At 43.6% G+C, this 21,431-nt stretch overlaps 1 long non-coding RNA gene across 1 annotated transcript; it reads left to right on the top strand.

The window, feature by feature from the left end:
- The first annotated feature begins 6,461 nt into the window (after positions 1-6,461).
- On the top strand, positions 6,462-10,709 carry LOC144785488 (uncharacterized). The gene is made up of 3 exons (XR_013601923.1): positions 6,462-6,549; positions 7,067-7,483; positions 9,639-10,709. It is a non-coding gene; the product is annotated as an uncharacterized LOC144785488 (long non-coding RNA).
- The last annotated feature ends 10,722 nt before the right edge of the window (positions 10,710-21,431 follow it).

Genomic DNA, 21,431 nt, shown 5'->3' with positions numbered 1-21,431 from the left:
CTTGTTCTAAAGTACTTTTTAAGTGATGCAGGAGGTTTTGATGTTGATCCAGGCTTCAAGGGGGAGCCAGTTTACGTCTTTTATCATGGGGGAAGCAAAATACTGCTTGTTTGTTATCCCGTGCACAGCATAATTTATCTTCTAATGTTTTTCCTGACATGCAATATGCACTTGGCAACAGAAGAGGAGGAAGACATATTGGGAGGAAGCCAAGTGTAGCTGGAAAATATAGAGGTGGGTGTGCCAACAAATTAACAGGGAGAGCAGAGTCAAGAATCTGGCTTGGCTCTAAGAGCCCAATAACGAGCCGAGCCCTGAAAACTTTTGCTATGTAAATCATACAACATATAAAATATGATAAAGTCTCTGAAAATTTAAAAAAAGTGTATTTCTTTAACATGTAGAAACTTTGACATTAATGTTTCACACTATAGCACTGCACTGAGAAATGCCTATTACAAGGGAAAGTTCTTAGACATGAACTATCAGTGATCTAAGTGGCTGAACCGCTGTTATGTAAACTCGGTGCATGACCCAGATTATTATAGAGCAAAGTTATTATCTATTAACTCAAACAAATTGGTTTTTGTACGAATAGCAATCTGAACTCACATATTTGAAATTGCTTTCATATGTGATAATGAACAAAAAGAAGTTTTGGTCAAAGAAAATATTTGCCTAAGATCACAGAATGTAGGTATGGTAGCCACAATTTATCCAGGCTTTCTGGTTACACGTTGTACAAATCAGCCAGTAAATTGGTAGATGTTTGCTTTTAACTCTTCGTGCAGTTTCCATATGGCACAAACTTGACCTGAAGGTATTGGAGCGCTTTACAAGAGCACAAGTTTCATTACACAAGGTCAAATTCATTGTTTATAGGAAAGGGCAGATTGAATGATGTGCCCATAATCACAGGATGATGAGCCGACACCAAGACTCGAATCTGGTTACCCAGTTCCAAAGATGGCAGTCTGGCCACAACGCTACATCCTGGGTAGAGGCAGTATGTCAGGCAGAAGTCCCATGAAAGCTTGGCTCGTTATGGGCTTGAGGTTCCAAAAGGACCTCGAGCTCTGCCAATCTTCAGACTAGCCTGGCTTGAGCTTTCATTGACTTGCCCACCGCTCGCAAAAAAAGATCTGTCTGAAAAAACATCCACACCCATAATTAGATGTATCCCTGAAACTCACCACCCAAAGGACTAGGAACACACCAAGCAAAATCCTTGGTGCTCCTGGTATGCCTGGTGGTGATGTTTTGGTGACCTTGTTCTGGAAGACTAGTCTCCTTAAGCGTCCCTAGTAGAACGTGCACAGGGCTGGCTTACAATACAATCCTACACTAAACCCTTGCCTCAAGGATACCTCCAGACTGGCTTCTCAAAACAAACAAAAGAGAAATTGTTGTAGCTGTGTCTAGGGCTGCTACCCTCTGCAAATCATCTACCCCCTTGGTTACGGGCCCAGACACCAGTAAAGTGTTGTCTTTAAGACGGAGGTGAAGAAAACATAGTGCATCTGATAACCATATGCAGGGAACTATTACAAGATCAACGGGTCCTGCTGAGACTGCTCTTATAGAGAAAAAGGATTCGGACTTGCAGGCAAGCGGTGCTGGCATGCTTTAGTGGCGATGATATCTAATTGAGCTGCCGGATGGTAAAATTCTTAACAGCGACCGAAGCTCGACTCAAAAACAAATAGAGCCTCACGCAGACAGGAGTACGGATGCAGAGGAGAACACACTCTCGTGACTTATTTAAAGAAAACCTCCTGAATATCCCAGCGAAGAAAAAGGAAGAACAGCATTGGCATTTGGACTTTTTTGATCCAAGACACTACATCTGAAGGGGCGACGATCGCGATTTTAAAATCACTTTGTTAATGAATACTTTTTGGTATCACATGTTTTAAACTTTTGATGGTTCGAAACTATGATAGCTTAAGATCATGCAGTGGGTTATCTCATGTCGCCTCCCTGCACCAAAGGTTCCAATATCTAGTCGGGCAGAAAGGGAGATCGAGCGAAATTATTTTACCCCGGGGGCGGCAAACCCTAGCTACTCTGCAACAACTGTCATTGCTCTTGCTTGTAATAAGTCCCCCTCATTTTTCTTTTCTTTTTTTTTTTTAGCACAAATTCAAATCATGCCCTGGTAACCTCGCATTTATAGATCTGGCTAATTGCTCTCAAGACCAGAACAGCCTCATATGTGCACTGTTATTTACAACAAGGGGTGGTGATGGACAGAGTCTCTGAATTAAGCAGAGTACTCTCACCCAGTCAAGAGATCAGGGCTAGATCCAACACCGTTTTTTAGCTCATTGCACCATCCCAGTTTCAGAACCTGGCTGTATGCAAATTAGTCTGTCCCTGGCCCAGTGCATCATGGGAACAGGGCAGACCAGACTACAAAAGCCAATTCTTACACTGGGAAGGAAACAAGCTTCCGGGGACCGGTTTCTGCCATTTCAGTCGTCTTCGGCCCTGCTTGCTTGAATCCTGATGGTGCAATGAGCAAGGGACTCACATCTGAGTATACCCTTCCACGCTTAGGGTGGACAAAATTATTTACAACAAGGGGTGGTGATGGACAGAGTCTCTGAATTAAGCAGAGTACTCTCACCCAGTCAAGAGATCAGGGCTAGATCCAACACCGTTTTTTAGCTCATTGCACCATCCCAGTTTCAGAACCTGGCTGTATGCAAATTAGTCTGTCCCTGGCCCAGTGCATCATGGGAACAGGGCAGACCAGACTACAAAAGCCAATTCTTACACTGGGAAGGAAACAAGCTTCCGGGGACCGGTTTCTGCCATTTCAGGCGTCTTCGGCCCGGCTTGCTTGAATCCTGATGGTGCAATGAGCAAGGGACTCACATCTGAGTATACCCTTCCACGCTTAGGGTGGACAAAATTATTTACAACAAGGGGTGGTGATGGACAGAGTCTCTGAATTAAGCAGAGTACTCTCACCCAGTCAAGAGATCAGGGCTAGATCCAACACCGTTTTTTAGCTCATTGCACCATCCCAGTTTCAGAACCTGGCTGTATGCAAATTAGTCTGTCCCTGGCCCAGTGCATCATGGGAACAGGGCAGACCAGACTACAAAAGCCAATTCTTACACTGGGAAGGAAACAAGCTTCCGGGGACCGGTTTCTGCCATTTCAGGCGTCTTCGGCCCGGCTTGCTTGAATCCTGATGGTGCAATGAGCAAGGGACTCACATCTGAGTATACCCTTCCACGCTTAGGGTGGACAAAATTATTTACAACAAGGGGTGGTGATGGACAGAGTCTCTGAATTAAGCAGAGTACTCTCACCCAGTCAAGAGATCAGGGCTAGATCCAACACCGTTTTTTTAGCTCATTGCACCATCCCAGTTTCAGAACCTGGCTGTATGCAAATTAGTCTGTCCCTGGCCCAGTGCATCATGGGAACAGGGCAGACCAGACTACAAAAGCCAATTCTTACACTGGGAAGGAAACAAGCTTCCGGGGACCGGTTTCTGCCATTTCAGGCGTCTTCGGCCCGGCTTGCTTGAATCCTGATGGTGCAATGAGCAAGGGACTCACATCTGAGTATACCCTTCCACGCTTAGGGTTGACAAAATTCAATAATTCAATAATTTGACATCTGAGAATAGGTGCATTTGTCAATTTCTTTTTACCTTATCAAAGGATACTTGGCAATCTCTGGACCAAACAAACTTGGCTTTCCCCTTCAAAAGTTGACGTATGTGGTAGGTCTTTTCAGAGAAATTCATTATACATTTCGTATAATATTCCGTGAGACCTAAAAATGCCCTGACCTCATCGTTCCCTGTGGGACTTGGTGCTTTAACAATTGCATCAATATGGCCTTGTCTGGGTTTGATTCCTTCCTTGCTAATCTTTTGACCTAGGTACACGACCTTATTCAATGCAAATTTACATTTGCTGAGTTCCACAGTCACTCCTTTCATTTTCAAACTTTCCAACACTTGATTCAAACGAAGATCGTGTTCAGATTTGTCACTTCCCATTATTAGGATATCATCCTGGAAGAACATCACACCACAAACGACCTCAAAGTTGTTGGTCATAACTCTTTGAAAAAGTGCGGCAGCAGATGCTAATCCAAAAGGTACCCTGGTAAACTGGATGCATCCACATGGTGTTATAAAAGAAGTGTACTTTTTGCTGTTTACATCTAAAGGTATCCGGTGATACGCTGATTTTAGGTCTGTAGTTGAGAACCAACACATCCCTTTGGTAGCAGAAAACATTTAATTGATGCGGGGTAGTGGAAATTCGCCCACTAAAATATTTTTATTGACTACCCTGAGATCAATGCAAAATCTGACCTTGCCTCTGGGACAATTCACAACCAGCAAGGGAAAAACACATTCTGCAGATTCCACAGGTTCAATAATAACTGCAGAAATTAGGTTTTGTAATTCCTTATGTACTTCATCACGTACTGACATGGGTAATGGTCAGGCCTTGTGAATGCATGGAACGGCTGTTGACTTCAATTCAATTGCAAAAACAACAGGTGATGGACTTCAATTCAATAAACAAAATCATTAAGTAAGCCAACCTTGCCCGAAAATACCTTGGGGTAACTTTTAACTAATGATGAACAGTTCATGTCTAAATCATTGATGGATAACACTGGTTCAGCACTGTTTGTATTAAGAATGGTGTCTCAATTTCCCTGGTCCTTCCACTCTAAAACAGCAACAAACAATCCACAGTTGGCTGTTCTATCCTTGTATTGAAAGATTACATTTTTGCATCCAACAAAATCAATTCTATCACCTGTATAACTTTTTGCAATGACCTCCGCCTTGTCCAATTGCGTGCCCAGTTTCTCCACAAAGCGACGTTTCCAAATTTCTTCGCAGACTATTGTGAAAGGTGAACCAGTCTGCTACAACATTTGATTTAACACCAGCCATAACAATCTCACAAATGTATTTCTTAACCCTAATCTTATCAACATCAAGTATGTCGTAATCGATGCAAAACACATACTGGCAGATGCATCAACGTAGCCTTTTGCTGTTCCTAAATAGCGATTTTTAAGGAATCGCTATTTAGGAATAGCAAAAGCCTATGCATATAGGAATCGCTATTAAAATAGCGATTCCTTAACATTCCTTAATTGCTACTCGCAAATTGCTAATCGCAATTAAGGAATGCTGTCCCATTCATTCCTATGGGCCTACAGGTCCATAGGAATGTATTGGAGATTGCATGAGCAATTAGCGAGTACCAGTAGGTACTCGCAAATTGCTCATGCAATTTCAAGGGTGCAAGGGTGTCAAAATGACACCCTGTTGCACCCCTGAAATTGATCTATGCACATATGTTGCACACACACATGCCCTAAGGGCATGTGTGTGCGCAACATGAAATTTTGAAAAATGCACAAAAGTGCTTTTTCAAAGTTTTAGCAAATTACCATGAAGTCCAACTTCATGGTAATTTGCTCCCCCTATTAGCGAATTCGCTATTTTTTTTACTTTCATGCATTGCATTTAAGGAATCTCAATTTAGAGATTCCTTAAATTGCGATTTTTGCATTTGGGATGATGCATCCCAAATGCAAAAATACCGGGAGCAAAGGTGCAGATTCTGAGAATCTGCCCATTTGCTCCCGGTATTTACTTTGATGCATCTGCCAGATAGTTGACATTAGGATTATCACAACCATCAGACTCGTCTGAAGTACTATCATTAACATTGTGTATACATTGTACCTTCTTGTTATAAGAATCAACCCTTCTCCTACACATTTTTGCATAGTGACCAATTAAGCCACAAGATGAACACTTCTGTAACTTTGCCGGTAACTTTTTAAAGTATGCTCTTCAGAACCACAGTGATAAAATCTTCTAGAATTAGAGAGATTCAGACTCAATTCTAGAGGGATTCTTTTTGTTTTCTAAAAAAGGTGAACTTCCCTTGCATATCATTGGATTTGCTATTCTGTTTAGATTCCAGGTTCTTGTTTCTTACAGAACTGACCTTACTGACGAGCTTGACATCCTGGCCATCATCAAGAACAGCCTTGGCACAATGTCCTGTTAATTCCACATTCTTTACTAAAGCAACAACTTCCTTTAAAGGTGACTCCCAATTCACCCAAAACTTATCCTGAATATTGGGATTACTGGCATGCATTATTATTTGGTCACGTATAAATTAATCCTGAAGAGTACCAAATCTGCAAGTGAATGCTAACACCCTCAATGCGGACACATAATCTTCCACAGACTCATTTTTACCCTGTTTACGTTGAGAAAGTTTGTATCTGTCCACTGCTACACAAACAATAGGGAAATTATGTGCATCAAGATCCTCTAGAGCATATGTAAATACATCACCCCCATCCCGTTCTTTTTTTTATTTGGCTATATGTTTTTAGACCTCCTGGACCCAAACAATGCAATAAAACTTTCTCTTTTTTCAGGAATGAAGTCCTCATCTTCAGATGTGTCCATGTAAATGCAGAAATACTCCTTCCATTCCTTCCAGGGTAAAGATGGTTCATCCTTTGACGGTAGGAATGACTGTGGGTTTGTAAGATTCATAAAATTTAAAGCACACATTGTCTCAATCCCCAAGCATGAAAACACACTTATAAATTCCACTCAAGTGTGGTGCTATGTAATTAAGTCACTATTCAACAAATATTCAAACAACCTGTAGCATACGGTTTACCTTTATACCTAGTAGTTTGATAAATTCAAGTTTTAGGACCTGTAATCCTTCTTCTCTTATTATTTTTTATGCAAACTGTGAAAGAGAAAATAAATAAATATAGATATATTTCACCATTAATAGTTACAGAACTGTGATATTCCTTCTGAATGGGCCATAGATTTAAACCAGATTACTGTTCAAAAAGTAAGTTGGCCAGATGGACGCACTTATGCTGACATCTTAGGTTAGAGATGATTGGTGTCAAAATAGCTGAGGAGAAAGCATATGGAGCTACTTGCAATGATAGTGCTGTTTTCGAAGATGGCCGCTTCACACACACATTTATTTTTCTTTCGCCTGTGGGGCGCATCTAGGGAGCGTAGGAGCTGGTAGCTGTGCGTGCTGGATACCTCACTGACCTGACGTCACCATAACATCAAGTGCAGCCCAGGATCAACATTGGTGCGCTCCGCTCAGTTGCACCATACACGTCCACATGTCATAACTCATCAACACTTCCAGCCACAGAAATGAAGATGAGCTACTTGCCTCCGGGATGCATGCTGACTTTGGCGGTGCTTGCATGATTACATCATTCTGCCGAATGTTTTTGATGTAGAAAGAATCAACTAATTATCATGCAAATTCTTTGAAAAACTCGTCTTGAAAGGAAGTAGCGTCTGGGACCGTCTCCGCTCGTTGCCACTTTAGAAATGAAGTTAAAGTGTGCAATGCGGTTCAAAATGAAGATTTATTCAAGTAAGCCCCAGACACATCTGGTTCAAAAGAAGGTAAACTGAATAATGACAAGCAACCGATATTCAACTGACAAGTATGGAATGTGGGGTATGGTGTGACACGCAGTGCCAATGAGGATGGGGAATAGGTATTACATCACATTAGACATTAGCATGTTTATACATCATCACAACAACAGGTTTGCTTTTTGAGCATCTATGCCATGGCCATGTTTAAGTTAGTTGATGTGAGCAGAAATGAGGATTCGGTGCACTAGAGCGCTAACTGCTCTTGAGGAATGGGAATTCAAAATGGCCGACACACAAGGATTGTTCCACCCACAACGTTTCCGTAAAGCAATAGAATGATTAGCAGTCACAGTTCCCAAATCACAAATCCTTTTCCCCCACAAAAAAATCTATTTTAAAAGGTTTTCAAATGATAAGTAAAAACACAGAGTAAAAAACATAACAGCTTGAGCGACCTTAGTCTGTGGAGGAGAGCCAGTATATCCGTGCCATGGCAGTGTTTAAGTACGCTGGTGTGAGGCAGAGATTAGTATTTGGCGCTAGAGCACTAACTGCCCTTGAGAGATGGCAATTCAAAATGGCCTTAGTAAACAATAAGGGGGACAATGAGGGCTTGATAAAGGTCCACCGTACTTGCCCTGGGTAGAACTAGAAAACAAAAGAGGTACGGTGTTCCTGGGTGGCAAGTTGGCCACCTAGGGAGTACTCAAGAGAGGTGGGGAGTACCTCCTTTCGGAACTAGGACCCTCACACACCCAGCAAGCTAGGTGTCATGCTTCATCATATGGGTCTGCTCCTCATCGAGTCGGCGCTGCAATGCTTGACGGGCACCCATAAAGAGGCTCTTTATCGGAGATCTTTTGTTCCTTGCCGTGTAGGTGCCATGGGTGTGAGGGGCCTGGTAAGATTTAGATGTGGTGTGCGGGTTAAAATAGGTAAGGGAATCCTCTATACTTATTTTTATTCTGGAGAGGTCACAACCTAATTAAAAAGTAAAAAGAAGAAGGAGGGCGACTATTTTGTTTTAATCTGAAAAAAAAATTACGCTGTACCCCTTAGCGGTCAACTTGTTTCTCACCTATAAAATGTCTCTAATAGATCAGTTGGTGATTCCTCAGGACCTAGTGACTAAATGAAAACTATCTACAGTGTGTGGTGTGGTTTTACATACCACTTCTCTTCTCTCGGTAGGACGTTGCCCCGGAGAAAAGCAGCCAACCTCTTAAAGATTCAAGTGCTGCTTCATCAGACCGCAGCGGAGTATATGGACATTCAACGTGGAGCTGGTAGGTGAGCCGGACTGCTCTGAGTGGGAGCAGCGACACTACGTTGAATGTCCATATACTCTGCTGCGGTCTTATGAAGCAGCACTTGAATCCTTAAGAAGTTGGCTGCTTTTCTCCGTGGCAACGTCCTACCGAGAGAAGAAGTGGTATGTAGAACCACACCACACACTGTAGATAGTTTTCATTTAGTCACTAGGTCCTGAGGAATGGGCAACTGATCTATTAGAGACATTTTATAGGTGAGAAACATGTTAACCACTAAGGGGTAGAGCGTCATTTATGTCAGATTAAAACAAAATAGTCGCCCTCCTACTTCTTTTTACTTTTTAATCAGGTTGTGACCTCTCCAGAATAAAAATAATTATAGAGGATTCCCTTACCTGTTTTAACCCACACACCACATCTACATTTTTCCAGGCCCCTCACACCCACGGCACCTGCACGGCAAGGAACAAAAGATCTCCGATAAAGAGTTTCTTTATGGGTGCCCGTCAAGCATTGCCGGCTCGATGAGGAGCAGACCCATATGATGAAGCATGACACCTAGCTTGCTGGGTGTATGAGGGGCCTAGTACCGAAAGCAGGTATTCCCCACCTCCCCACCACTCTAAGTACTCACCAGGTGGCCAACTTTCCACCCAGGAACACCGTACCTCTGTTGTCTTCTAATTCAAAATGGCCCACACAGAAGGATTGTTCCCCCCACAATTTTCCTGAAAAGCAACATAAATGATTAGCAGTCACAGTTCCTTTCCTTTTCCCCCACACAAAATGCAATTTTAAAACATTTTCAAATGTTTACTAAAAACACACAATAAAAAATGTAATGACTCGAGCAAACTTAGTCTGTTGAGGAGACTTGCTGTTAAGGTTTCTTTTTCCTTTTCCTGTAGGTGTACCTGTGAAGACTGGAAGTGGGTCTGTTCCTGCTGTGTATGCAAGGGTTTAATAGACCCCACTACATGCAACAGTGCTGATCAATGGAGGCGTAGCTTTGGTTGGAGACGGGCCTCAGTGTGTTTCTCCATGCACTCACACGTCCCCTCAGTGCTGGCAACCCAGAGATGGCCAAAAATCCAATGCTTAATGTGCCATCGCTCTCACTGACCCTGCACCTTCCCAGCAGAGTCTTGCGGCTGCTGCCAAATCGACAAGTTTATCTCTTTTGTTTCTCCCTTGGAGGAGAACTTGTTGCTTCTAGCAACCTAATTATCTGAGATTATCCTTAATATGGCATCCAGGGGAGAGTGGTGTATGTCATAGCATATCATATGCCCATCATCTCCACTGACATCTAGCTAAGCTTTTTCTAACCACATTCTCTTAATTTCCACATTTCTGTAAGAGTTGGCATGCACTGTTATTTCTACCAGTCAGGTCTCAACAGATGCTAGGAGGCTAGAACACTGCAGAAACCACATGTGCAAAGTGTTCTATAACATGCAAAAGTAGCCTCAACACAAAGAAAAAGTACTGTAGATATTATAAAGGGAGAACACAAACACAAGATACAATCACTGGGAGATGGTTAAAGGTAGCCTGTTGGATCAAGAGTAGTATTCTTTGAACAGATGTGTCTTCAGATGTTTTTTTATTATTTGTGGTATATTGTGTCCTTATATGAAGTTGATAGCAAATGTGTTCCAGATTTTGGGAGCTTGAACAAAAAAGGCTAGCCTTCTGTTTTGATCTTCATCCATTGTTTTGTCCCCAATTGGGCAATATCCATGTTCCTGATCTGATGTTGTCTCCAAGACGTGGCTAGTTTTCTTGGCAGGTAAGCTGTGCTCTTGTTCTAAAGTACTTTTTAAGTGATGCAGGAGGTTTTGATGTTGATCCAGGCTTCAAGGGGGAGCCAGTTTACGTCTTTTATCATGGGGGAAGCAAAATACTGCTTGTTTGTTATCCCGTGCACAGCATAATTTATCTTCTAATGTTTTTCCTGACATGCAATATGCACTTGGCAACAGAAGAGGAGGAAGACATATTGGGAGGAAGCCAAGTGTAGCTGGAAAATATAGAGGTGGGTGTGCCAACAAATTAACAGGGAGAGCAGAGTCAAGAATCTGGCTTGGCTCTAAGAGCCCAATAACGAGCCGAGCCCTGAAAACTTTTGCTATGTAAATCATACAACATATAAAATATGATAAAGTCTCTGAAAATTTAAAAAAAGTGTATTTCTTTAACATGTAGAAACTTTGACATTAATGTTTCACACTATAGCACTGCACTGAGAAATGCCTATTACAAGGGAAAGTTCTTAGACATGAACTATCAGTGATCTAAGTGGCTGAACCGCTGTTATGTAAACTCGGTGCATGACCCAGATTATTATAGAGCAAAGTTATTATCTATTAACTCAAACAAATTGGTTTTTGTACGAATAGCAATCTGAACTCACATATTTGAAATTGCTTTCATATGTGATAATGAACAAAAAGAAGTTTTGGTCAAAGAAAATATTTGCCTAAGATCACAGAATGTAGGTATGGTAGCCACAATTTATCCAGGCTTTCTGGTTACACGTTGTACAAATCAGCCAGTAAATTGGTAGATGTTTGCTTTTAACTCTTCGTGCAGTTTCCATATGGCACAAACTTGCCCTGAAGGTATTGGAGCGCTTTACAAGAGCACAAGTTTCATTACACAAGGTCAAATTCATTGTTTATAGGAAAGGGCAGATTGAATGATGTGCCCATAATCACAGGATGATGAGCCGACACCAAGACTCGAATCTGGTTACCCAGTTCCAAAGATGGCAGTCTGGCCACAACGCTACATCCTGGGTAGAGGCAGTATGTCAGGCAGAAGTCCCATGAAAGCTTGGCTCGTTATGGGCTTGAGGTTCCAAAAGGACCTCGAGCTCTGCCAATCTTCAGACTAGCCTGGCTTGAGCTTTCATTGACTTGCCCACCGCTCGCAAAAAAAGATCTGTCTGAAAAAACATCCACACCCATAATTAGATGTATCCCTGAAACTCACCACCCAAAGGACTAGGAACACACCAAGCAAAATCCTTGGTGCTCCTGGTATGCCTGGTGGTGATGTTTTGGTGACCTTGTTCTGGAAGACTAGTCTCCTTAAGCGTCCCTAGTAGAACGTGCACAGGGCTGGCTTACAATACAATCCTACACTAAACCCTTGCCTCAAGGATACCTCCAGACTGGCTTCTCAAAACAAACAAAAGAGAAATTGTTGTAGCTGTGTCTAGGGCTGCTACCCTCTGCAAATCATCTACCCCCTTGGTTACGGGCCCAGACACCAGTAAAGTGTTGTCTTTAAGACGGAGGTGAAGAAAACATAGTGCATCTGATAACCATATGCAGGGAACTATTACAAGATCAACGGGTCCTGCTGAGACTGCTCTTATAGAGAAAAAGGATTCGGACTTGCAGGCAAGCGGTGCTGGCATGCTTTAGTGGCGATGATATCTAATTGAGCTGCCGGATGGTAAAATTCTTAACAGCGACCGAAGCTCGACTCAAAAACAAATAGAGCCTCACGCAGACAGGAGTACGGATGCAGAGGAGAACACACTCTCGTGACTTATTTAAAGAAAACCTCCTGAATATCCCAGCGAAGAAAAAGGAAGAACAGCATTGGCATTTGGACTTTTTTGATCCAAGACACTACATCTGAAGGGGCGACGATCGCGATTTTAAAATCACTTTGTTAATGAATACTTTTTGGTATCACATGTTTTAAACTTTTGATGGTTCGAAACTATGATAGCTTAAGATCATGCAGTGGGTTATCTCATGTCGCCTCCCTGCACCAAAGGTTCCAATATCTAGTCGGGCAGAAAGGGAGATCGAGCGAAATTATTTTACCCCGGGGGCGGCAAACCCTAGCTACTCTGCAACAACTGTCATTGCTCTTGCTTGTAATAAGTCCCCCTCATTTTTCTTTTCTTTTTTTTTTTTAGCACAAATTCAAATCATGCCCTGGTAACCTCGCATTTATAGATCTGGCTAATTGCTCTCAAGACCAGAACAGCCTCATATGTGCACTGTTATTTACAACAAGGGGTGGTGATGGACAGAGTCTCTGAATTAAGCAGAGTACTCTCACCCAGTCAAGAGATCAGGGCTAGATCCAACACCGTTTTTTAGCTCATTGCACCATCCCAGTTTCAGAACCTGGCTGTATGCAAATTAGTCTGTCCCTGGCCCAGTGCATCATGGGAACAGGGCAGACCAGACTACAAAAGCCAATTCTTACACTGGGAAGGAAACAAGCTTCCGGGGACCGGTTTCTGCCATTTCAGGCGTCTTCGGCCCTGCTTGCTTGAATCCTGATGGTGCAATGAGCAAGGGACTCACATCTGAGTATACCCTTCCACGCTTAGGGTGGACAAAATTATTTACAACAAGGGGTGGTGATGGACAGAGTCTCTGAATTAAGCAGAGTACTCTCACCCAGTCAAGAGATCAGGGCTAGATCCAACACCGTTTTTTAGCTCATTGCACCATCCCAGTTTCAGAACCTGGCTGTATGCAAATTAGTCTGTCCCTGGCCCAGTGCATCATGGGAACAGGGCAGACCAGACTACAAAAGCCAATTCTTACACTGGGAAGGAAACAAGCTTCCGGGGACCGGTTTCTGCCATTTCAGGCGTCTTCGGCCCTGCTTGCTTGAATCCTGATGGTGCAATGAGCAAGGGACTCACATCTGAGTATACCCTTCCACGCTTAGGGTGGACAAAATTATTTACAACAAGGGGTGGTGATGGACAGAGTCTCTGAATTAAGCAGAGTACTCTCACCCAGTCAAGAGATCAGGGCTAGATCCAACACCGTTTTTTAGCTCATTGCACCATCCCAGTTTCAGAACCTGGCTGTATGCAAATTAGTCTGTCCCTGGCCCAGTGCATCATGGGAACAGGGCAGACCAGACTACAAAAGCCAATTCTTACACTGGGAAGGAAACAAGCTTCCGGGGACCGGTTTCTGCCATTTCAGGCGTCTTCGGCCCGGCTTGCTTGAATCCTGATGGTGCAATGAGCAAGGGACTCACATCTGAGTATACCCTTCCACGCTTAGGGTGGACAAAATTATTTACAACAAGGGGTGGTGATGGACAGAGTCTCTGAATTAAGCAGAGTACTCTCACCCAGTCAAGAGATCAGGGCTAGATCCAACACCGTTTTTTAGCTCATTGCACCATCCCAGTTTCAGAACCTAGCTGTATGCAAATTAGTCTGTCCCTGGCCCAGTGCATCATGGGAACAGGGCAGACCAGACTACAAAAGCCAATTCTTACACTGGGAAGGAAACAAGCTTCCGGGGACCGGTTTCTGCCATTTCAGGCGTCTTCGGCCCGGCTTGCTTGGATCCTGATGGTGCAATGAGCAAGGGACTCACATCTGAGTATACCCTTCCACGCTTGGGGTGGACAAAATTATTTACAACAAGGGGTGGTGATGGACAGAGTCTCTGAATTAAGCAGAGTACTCTCACCCAGTCAAGAGATCAGGGCTAGATCCAACACCGTTTTTTAGCTCATTGCACCATCCCAGTTTCAGAACCTGGCTGTATGCAAATTAGTCTGTCCCTGGCCCAGTGCATCATGGGACTAGGGCAGACCAGACTACAAAAGCCAATTCTTACACTGGGAAGGAAACAAGCTTCCGGGGACCGGTTTCTGCCATTTCAGGCGTCTTCGGCCCGGCTTGCTTGAATCCTGATGGTGCAATGAGCAAGGGACTCACATCTGAGTATACCCTTCTACGCTTAGGGTGGACAAAATTATTTACAACAAGGGGTGGTGATGGACAGAGTCTCTGAATTAAGCAGAGTACTCTCACCCAGTCAAGAGATCAGGGCTAGATCCAACACCGTTTTTTAGCTCATTGCACCATCCCAGTTTCAGAACCTGGCTGTATGCAAATTAGTCTGTCCCTGGCCCAGTGCATCATGGGAACAGGGCAGACCAGACTACAAAAGCCAATTCTTACACTGGGAAGGAAACAAGCTTCCGGGGACCGGTTTCTGCCATTTCAGGCGTCTTCGGCCCGGCTTGCTTGAATCCTGATGGTGCAATGAGCAAGGGACTCACATCTGAGTATACCCTTCCACGCTTAGGGTGGACAAAATTATTTACAACATGGGGTGGTGATGGACAGAGTCTCTGAATTAAGCAGAGTACTCTCACCCAGTCAAGAGATCAGGGCTAGATCCAACACCGTTTTTTAGCTCATTGCACCATCCCAGTTTCAGAACCTGGCTGTATGCAAATTAGTCTGTCCCTGGCCCAGTGCATCATGGGAACAGGGCAGACCAGACTACAAAAGCCAATTCTTACACTGGGAAGGAAACAAGCTTCCGGGGACCGGTTTCTGCCATTTCAGGCGTCTTCGGCCCGGCTTGCTTGAATCCTGATGGTGCAATGAGCAAGGGACTCACATCTGAGTATACCCTTCCACGCTTGGGGTGGACAAAATTATTTACAACAAGGGGTGGTGATGGACAGAGTCTCTGAATTAAGCAGAGTACTCTCACCCAGTCACCACCCCCTTTTCTGAATCGATTTTGGCCACTATAGGTGTGGCAGGGTATACTCAGACATGAGTCCCTTTCTCACTGCTCCATCAGGATTCAAGCAAGCCGGGCCGAAGAGGCTGAAATGCCAGAAACCGGTCCCCGGTAGCTTGTCTCCTTTCTGGTGAAGAATTGGCTTGGTAGTTTGGTCTGCCCTGTTCCCATGATGCACTGGGCCAGGGACAGACTAATTTGCATATAGCCAGGTTCTGAGCTGGGATGGGGCAGTGAGATAAATAACGGTGATGGATCAAGCCCTGATCTTTGGACTGGGTAAGAGTGGTCTGCTTAATTCAGACACTCTGTTCATCACCACCCCCTTTTCTGAATCGATTTTGGCCACTATAGGTGTGGCAGGGTATACTCAGACATGAGTCCCTTTCTCACTGCTCCATCAGGATTCAAGCAAGCCGCGCCGAAGAGGCTGAAATGCCAGAAACCGGTCCCCGGTAGCTTGTCTCCTTTCTGGTGAAGAATTGGCTTGGTAGTTTGGTCTGCCCTGTTCCCATGATGCACTGGGCCAGGGACAGACTAATTTGCATATAGCCAGGTTCTGAGCTGGGATGGGGCAGTGAGATAAATAACGGTGATGGATCAAGCCCTGATCTTTGGACTGGGTAAGAGTGGTCTGCTTAATTCAGACACTCTGTTCATCACCACCCCCTTTTCTGAATCATATGTGCACTGAGCAACAAAATCGTTCCATAGGCCCCCTGGTCGCCTTATTAAGGCTTTTAATAATCCGTACGAATGGTACTCTATTCCCTTCCCAGCATCCCCTGTAGTAGAAAGGGTTCTGACAAGGGAATTTCTGGGCTAGCCTTTATGTTTATCTGAGGCTCAGAAATTATTAACCACGTGTTTTATAGTTTTTATCTTGTATTCTGAACAAAAAAGCCTTTTTAGTGTTGAACTATTATTGTAATTTGTTGTCCTCTCTTTTTTAGCTTGAAACTGCGTAAAAATGGAAATTGTTTGTAATGGTTTTAATTAACTGTACAATAAAGTTTACTTACTTACTTACTTACTTACTTACTAGTCTCCTTTAAGGGGCACAGACCAAACTCTCAAGCCTAACCAACTGGCGAATCAAGTTATGCTAGGGCCAGATGTTTAATGAGCCAATACCCATACCCATGGGCACTTTTTACTTTTAGCAACCTTTAATAATAGAAACTACCTGATACAGTCATGTTTTCAGTGGTGAGGCACCCATGGGAACAGCTGGTCTAATCAGGATCAACCATTACCTGTTTCGTTAGAGTGTGGTCTTGCCCATAACTAGAAAAAAACAATTTCTGTGGAAGATAATCCAGGAAGATCATCCATCAGTTCCAGTATAAAGGTAACTCATCTTAGCCATTGGACCTGGACCTACAAAGCAATGTCAGGGCATGCTGCCTCTTGTTACTTGTAGTGTTGGGGTTTGGATATGAAGCAGATTCACGACCTAGATGATGCACTTCTTTCTTTCTTTCTGCTTTGTTGCCTCCGGGGCAGTAGTCCTGTGGCAATTTGTTGGTTATTGAGCAGGCTCATTCTGTTGAGAATAAGTATTCCCGAAGCAGGACCCCCATGGACCAGGTTGGCTCCTGTATAGGCATACTGCAAGGCCATGGCAGACAGATAGGTTCCCTGTCTCAAGACAGGTTACAGCAGTAAGGTGAATTTGCAGGCTCTCAAGACTTATTAACAGTCAAGGGGAAGAAAATAAACTATGCAGAGATTTCCCGCTTGATCTAGTGCCATCTGCTCCAGCACTAATGCATGGGGACACACCCACTGACAATTATCTTTGCAGCAAATTACAGCTGTCAATGTGTTTATTCTTTATGTTGGCCTTAGGGCTCTGCACTCTTTACCACTGCTGGACAGTGCTAAAGTGCATGTGCTTTTCCCTTAAACATGGTAACATTGGTGTATAGGTGATTGGCATCTTTAGTTTATTTTTAATCTCTTGTACAGTGGTATACTATATACCCAGAGCCTGTGAATTAAATGGTACTAGTGGGCCTGCAGCACTGATTGTGCCTCCCACACCAGCAGCCATTCAGCCTGTCTCAGGCCTGCCATTGCAGTACCTGTGTGTGCAGTTTACTGTCACTTCAACTCAGCATTTAAAACTACTTGCCAAGCCTTAAACTCACATTTTGTTCCACAAAGGTCACCCTTAAGGTATTGTATTGTAATTGCATTTATATAATGCTTACTTCCCCTGACGAGGCACACAAAGGGCTGGTATGGAGTTAGGGCTGGTAAGAAAGGGGGATCTGTGCACTTCAAAGGCCTGAATTGAAGTGCGCTTCAAGGGCACATTTGGACATAGGAATCGGGTCTCTGACCCCCTAAATTCAGACACTTCTGGACCTTCAACTGCACTTTGCCAGAAGGACTGCTGTGCTACTTGGAGGACTCATTTCTGGACTGCAGACTTGGAAGGCCTGCTTTTCTCCTGTGTTTCTCACGTGTTGCCCTGCTACCTGCTGCTCTCTGACTCTGATGACGGAAAGCCGAACTCTCCCTTTTTCCAAGTGTGCTCCATGGGCTTGCTGGCTTGCCTCCAGCTGCTTGAGACTCAGGGATATCAAAGTCTCTACCCCTGCTTCTGTGTCTGGGTCACTGAAAGTGGACCCAAATATTTGCAACACAGACATCAACGCATCTCATGTCTGATGTGGTGCATCGACCTGGTTATGTGGAGAAGAATTGACGCATCCTCAACCAGCGGGATCAACATTGACACATTTCACAAAGAATCTCGCTGTTGTGACCAGGAAAGGTAATTTGTTCACTGGGGCCCGAGTGGGTCTTGTATCCAGTCTGAGCTCCATTACGGTCGGCCTAAACTTTGACCTGTCCAGTTCTTCATTCTCATCAGAGGCATTACCTCTTCCTTGTGGCATCCGTCAGGGCTTTTCCATCACATCAAAACTGCTCAACGTAAACCTTCAGCCCTTAACACATTTTGATGAACTTACAAACCTGTAGTTGTTCAGTTATGCTGATCACACTCAGATTTTTTTCCAACTAGTTGATACCGAAATAATCTAAAACGTGGTATGCGAGCCAATCACTCTTGGATTCAGACAAAGTAAATAAAATGGGGCAAAACAGAAGGTTTTATTGACTTTTAAAGTGACAAACCTGTGATCAGAAGACCTTAGGCCAGGTTAGCTTAGCCTTATCAATTCTTCAGGCTCTACAATTAAGGATGTGGGTGTCATCATTGATGAGGAACCTCCTTGTCACCCCCAATCAATGTAGTTATGCAGTCGTGTTAGGTGGATCTAAAGATTTACCACAGTGATGCCATTATTATGAGAACATTACAGACAGAGGATGATTACCTGGAGCCATGATTAAATCCAGGTGTGAACATCCTAAAAGAGCTTACACCAGTTTTAGGAAATTTGAAGTTCCAAAATGACAATGCCTCCAAAATATGGCATCTCATTATGCCACTGATCCCATAATCAGAGCACATGCAATACAGCTTGTTTGACACTTTCACTGGCTTCCTATTGAGGGGCGAATTCAGTTTAAAATTCTTACTATAGCTCAACATACCTTCTACATGTGGTTGGAGCAACATTTCTGAAAGACTACCTTGATTTTAATTGACAAGGCCCTTTACATAAGGTGTTTACTATCTCTTTCATTCTAGAAAGACCAGGACACAAACATTTGGTAATAGGGCATTACCACCATTTTAGCTAAAAACTGAAGTAACAAATCTCTCTCTCTAAAATGAGTCAATAATCTCCAGAATTTCAGGAAGATGTTGGCAGTTGGCAGTATAATCCCTATCTATGGTATAAGGTAGCAGTTTCTTAGTTTTAGTGAAAAGTATGCATGTTGATCACTCTATAAATCCAACTAATGTAACAAGAATTGGGAGCAGGACTTCTCTGTGTCCAGATGATGAAGAATGGGCCAAGTATTGGTCAAGGGGCCCCATACAAAGACAGCCGCGGCCGGTGCAGATAAGCATGGTGGGACCGGAGGGGGGAGTTGATAGACATAATAGGATGTATTTATTAATTTAATTTTCCCTATTCCACTGTCTGTTGACTCACCCCCACCTCGCGCCCCGCCCCGCCCCACCACACTTACCTGCACAGAACGTGGTTGTACTAATAGACCTTTGAAGTTGAAGACAGGAGGTCAGGGTCTGCTTTATTCAAAGATTTGCAGACTTCTTCAATTCTTGAGGTTCAACGTGTTAATGTTGAAGTTCAGATTTTGCGCACTTCTGACCTCACAGTCCCCAGTCAGGCTAGTTCAGATAGGCCCAGGTTCAATCTGTTTTGGCCTCAGACTGAGGCCTGCATCTGCACCTCTTACCAAGGGCGATAAGCATAGCACAGGAAATGTGGGGTAGGGTGAGTTTTGAACTGGCAGAGGAACCAATTACAATGAGCAAAGGAACTGATATGACACGGGCTTCACCCACCAGGGTCCCGCGCTTTGAAGAAGGAGATACAAATGTGTATGTAGAAGCTGAGATGCTGGAGATGCAAATCACAAGTTTGACACAAAGGAGTCCACCATTTTGTAAAGAAGACGATCAGGGTCTGAATGCACCCCACTTTTCACTGGCCTACCTGTTAATTAACCACCACACACACATCGCAAGATGTCTTAGACATGATGAATGCAAAGGAACCCTGGTATGAGGACTCCACATGTGTATTCTGGGGACATCCATTAGGCAGTCTCCTCACAACTTACAAACATGTCAAGGACTTTATTTAAAACAATCATCCAGAAGGATGAATTTGGAGTCTAGCTGGACAGTACACCTCCCTCATTTTGACGTTCTCTTAAGTACCTATGTTGCATATAGCACAAACATGTTAGTCATAATGTAATGAAACCAGTCAAATGTTGTGATGTGGGTTAAAAATATATATCTGGCATCTCATAATAAATAATATGCCAATCACACACCGTCTATCCAGGACTCCACATCAACGTATTTAGAAAATTTAGATATATTCAAGGGACATATTGTGGAGCTAAGTACAGTAAACCCATACTTACCTATCTAGACTTACTTTCACAATGTCAATATTCTGACTCAAACATTTCTGTAGCGCAACGTTTCAAACGGCTTATTCTATTAGTAAGAATGCTTGTTATGTGAATTTGAACCATGAACACTTGTCCATTAATGTGCTTCAAAGCCACCTGGTGCCCCGACACCCCTCAGGCATAGGGTTGGCCTATAACCTGCTGTGCTCACTTTCTCAGCACCAAAATCCTGCAAAAGCCGAAACAATGACACTTTCGTGACCACTGTGGCTCCAGGCACTTTTTCTGTTTTTTCAGCCCAGCCCCACCTAGTGTCAAATGCAAGGTTACACGGCCTTTCAAGAAGGGGGATTTCAATGACTCACGGCTGGACTTCCCACTCAGCATTTCTCTTGTGAAAAAGCGGCCTGCCCACTTCACATAGAAGGTCATCATAAAACGAATCTTGTTTTTTAAATCTAAAATCACCTTCTGTTTCCATTCTCGGTGCTGATGCGTAATTTACTATTTGGCCGCACTGGGGCGGCGTTTAAGGCTTGGGACTCTGACGTCTACCTGCCACAAGCTCTCACGTGGCTGCGCCTCTCAGAGTCTGCGAATAACCGGAAGCTGCTCTTGTTGAGTAATAGTCACGCCGCATTGCGGGTGAGCCGTCAAAAGAACTAACATTTGTGAGCTGCGGCAGTGCACAGTACTAACGGCGGGGTTGTTAATTGAAAACTGTACAGCGACTTACCAGAGAAAATGATCACATTAGTGCACATTAAACTTTGAATTTGAAGAAGCTGTTGTCATGCACCCTTTGTAGAAAGCTTTGGAAACAGGTTCGAGTCTGGCGGGAGGCGTAATCATCCTGTGATTCTGGGCAAATCACTTAATCTCCGCCTGCCTAAAAAAAAAAAAAAAATGTGTCAGTCTGTAATGCTCATTTAAAGCGCTTAGATACCTTCAGGTCGAGTTCGCGCTATATAAAACTACAATAAAAAAAAAACATGAATCCAAGGCTTACAAGCAGACTGACATAATTTCGTAATATAAACTCTAAAGAGCAGATTTACAAGAAAGTGCAGCAGTAAGGCCTTTGGCTGTGCCACGCTGCGGCACTTTCAAAGC

This window comes from Lissotriton helveticus, chromosome 10, assembly GCF_964261635.1.
Source record: "Lissotriton helveticus chromosome 10, aLisHel1.1, whole genome shotgun sequence".
NCBI classification, from domain to species: Eukaryota; Metazoa; Chordata; class Amphibia; order Caudata; family Salamandridae; genus Lissotriton; species Lissotriton helveticus.
The sequence above is the reverse complement of the archived record's forward strand: the minus strand, read 5'-3'. Positions and strand labels throughout refer to the sequence as shown.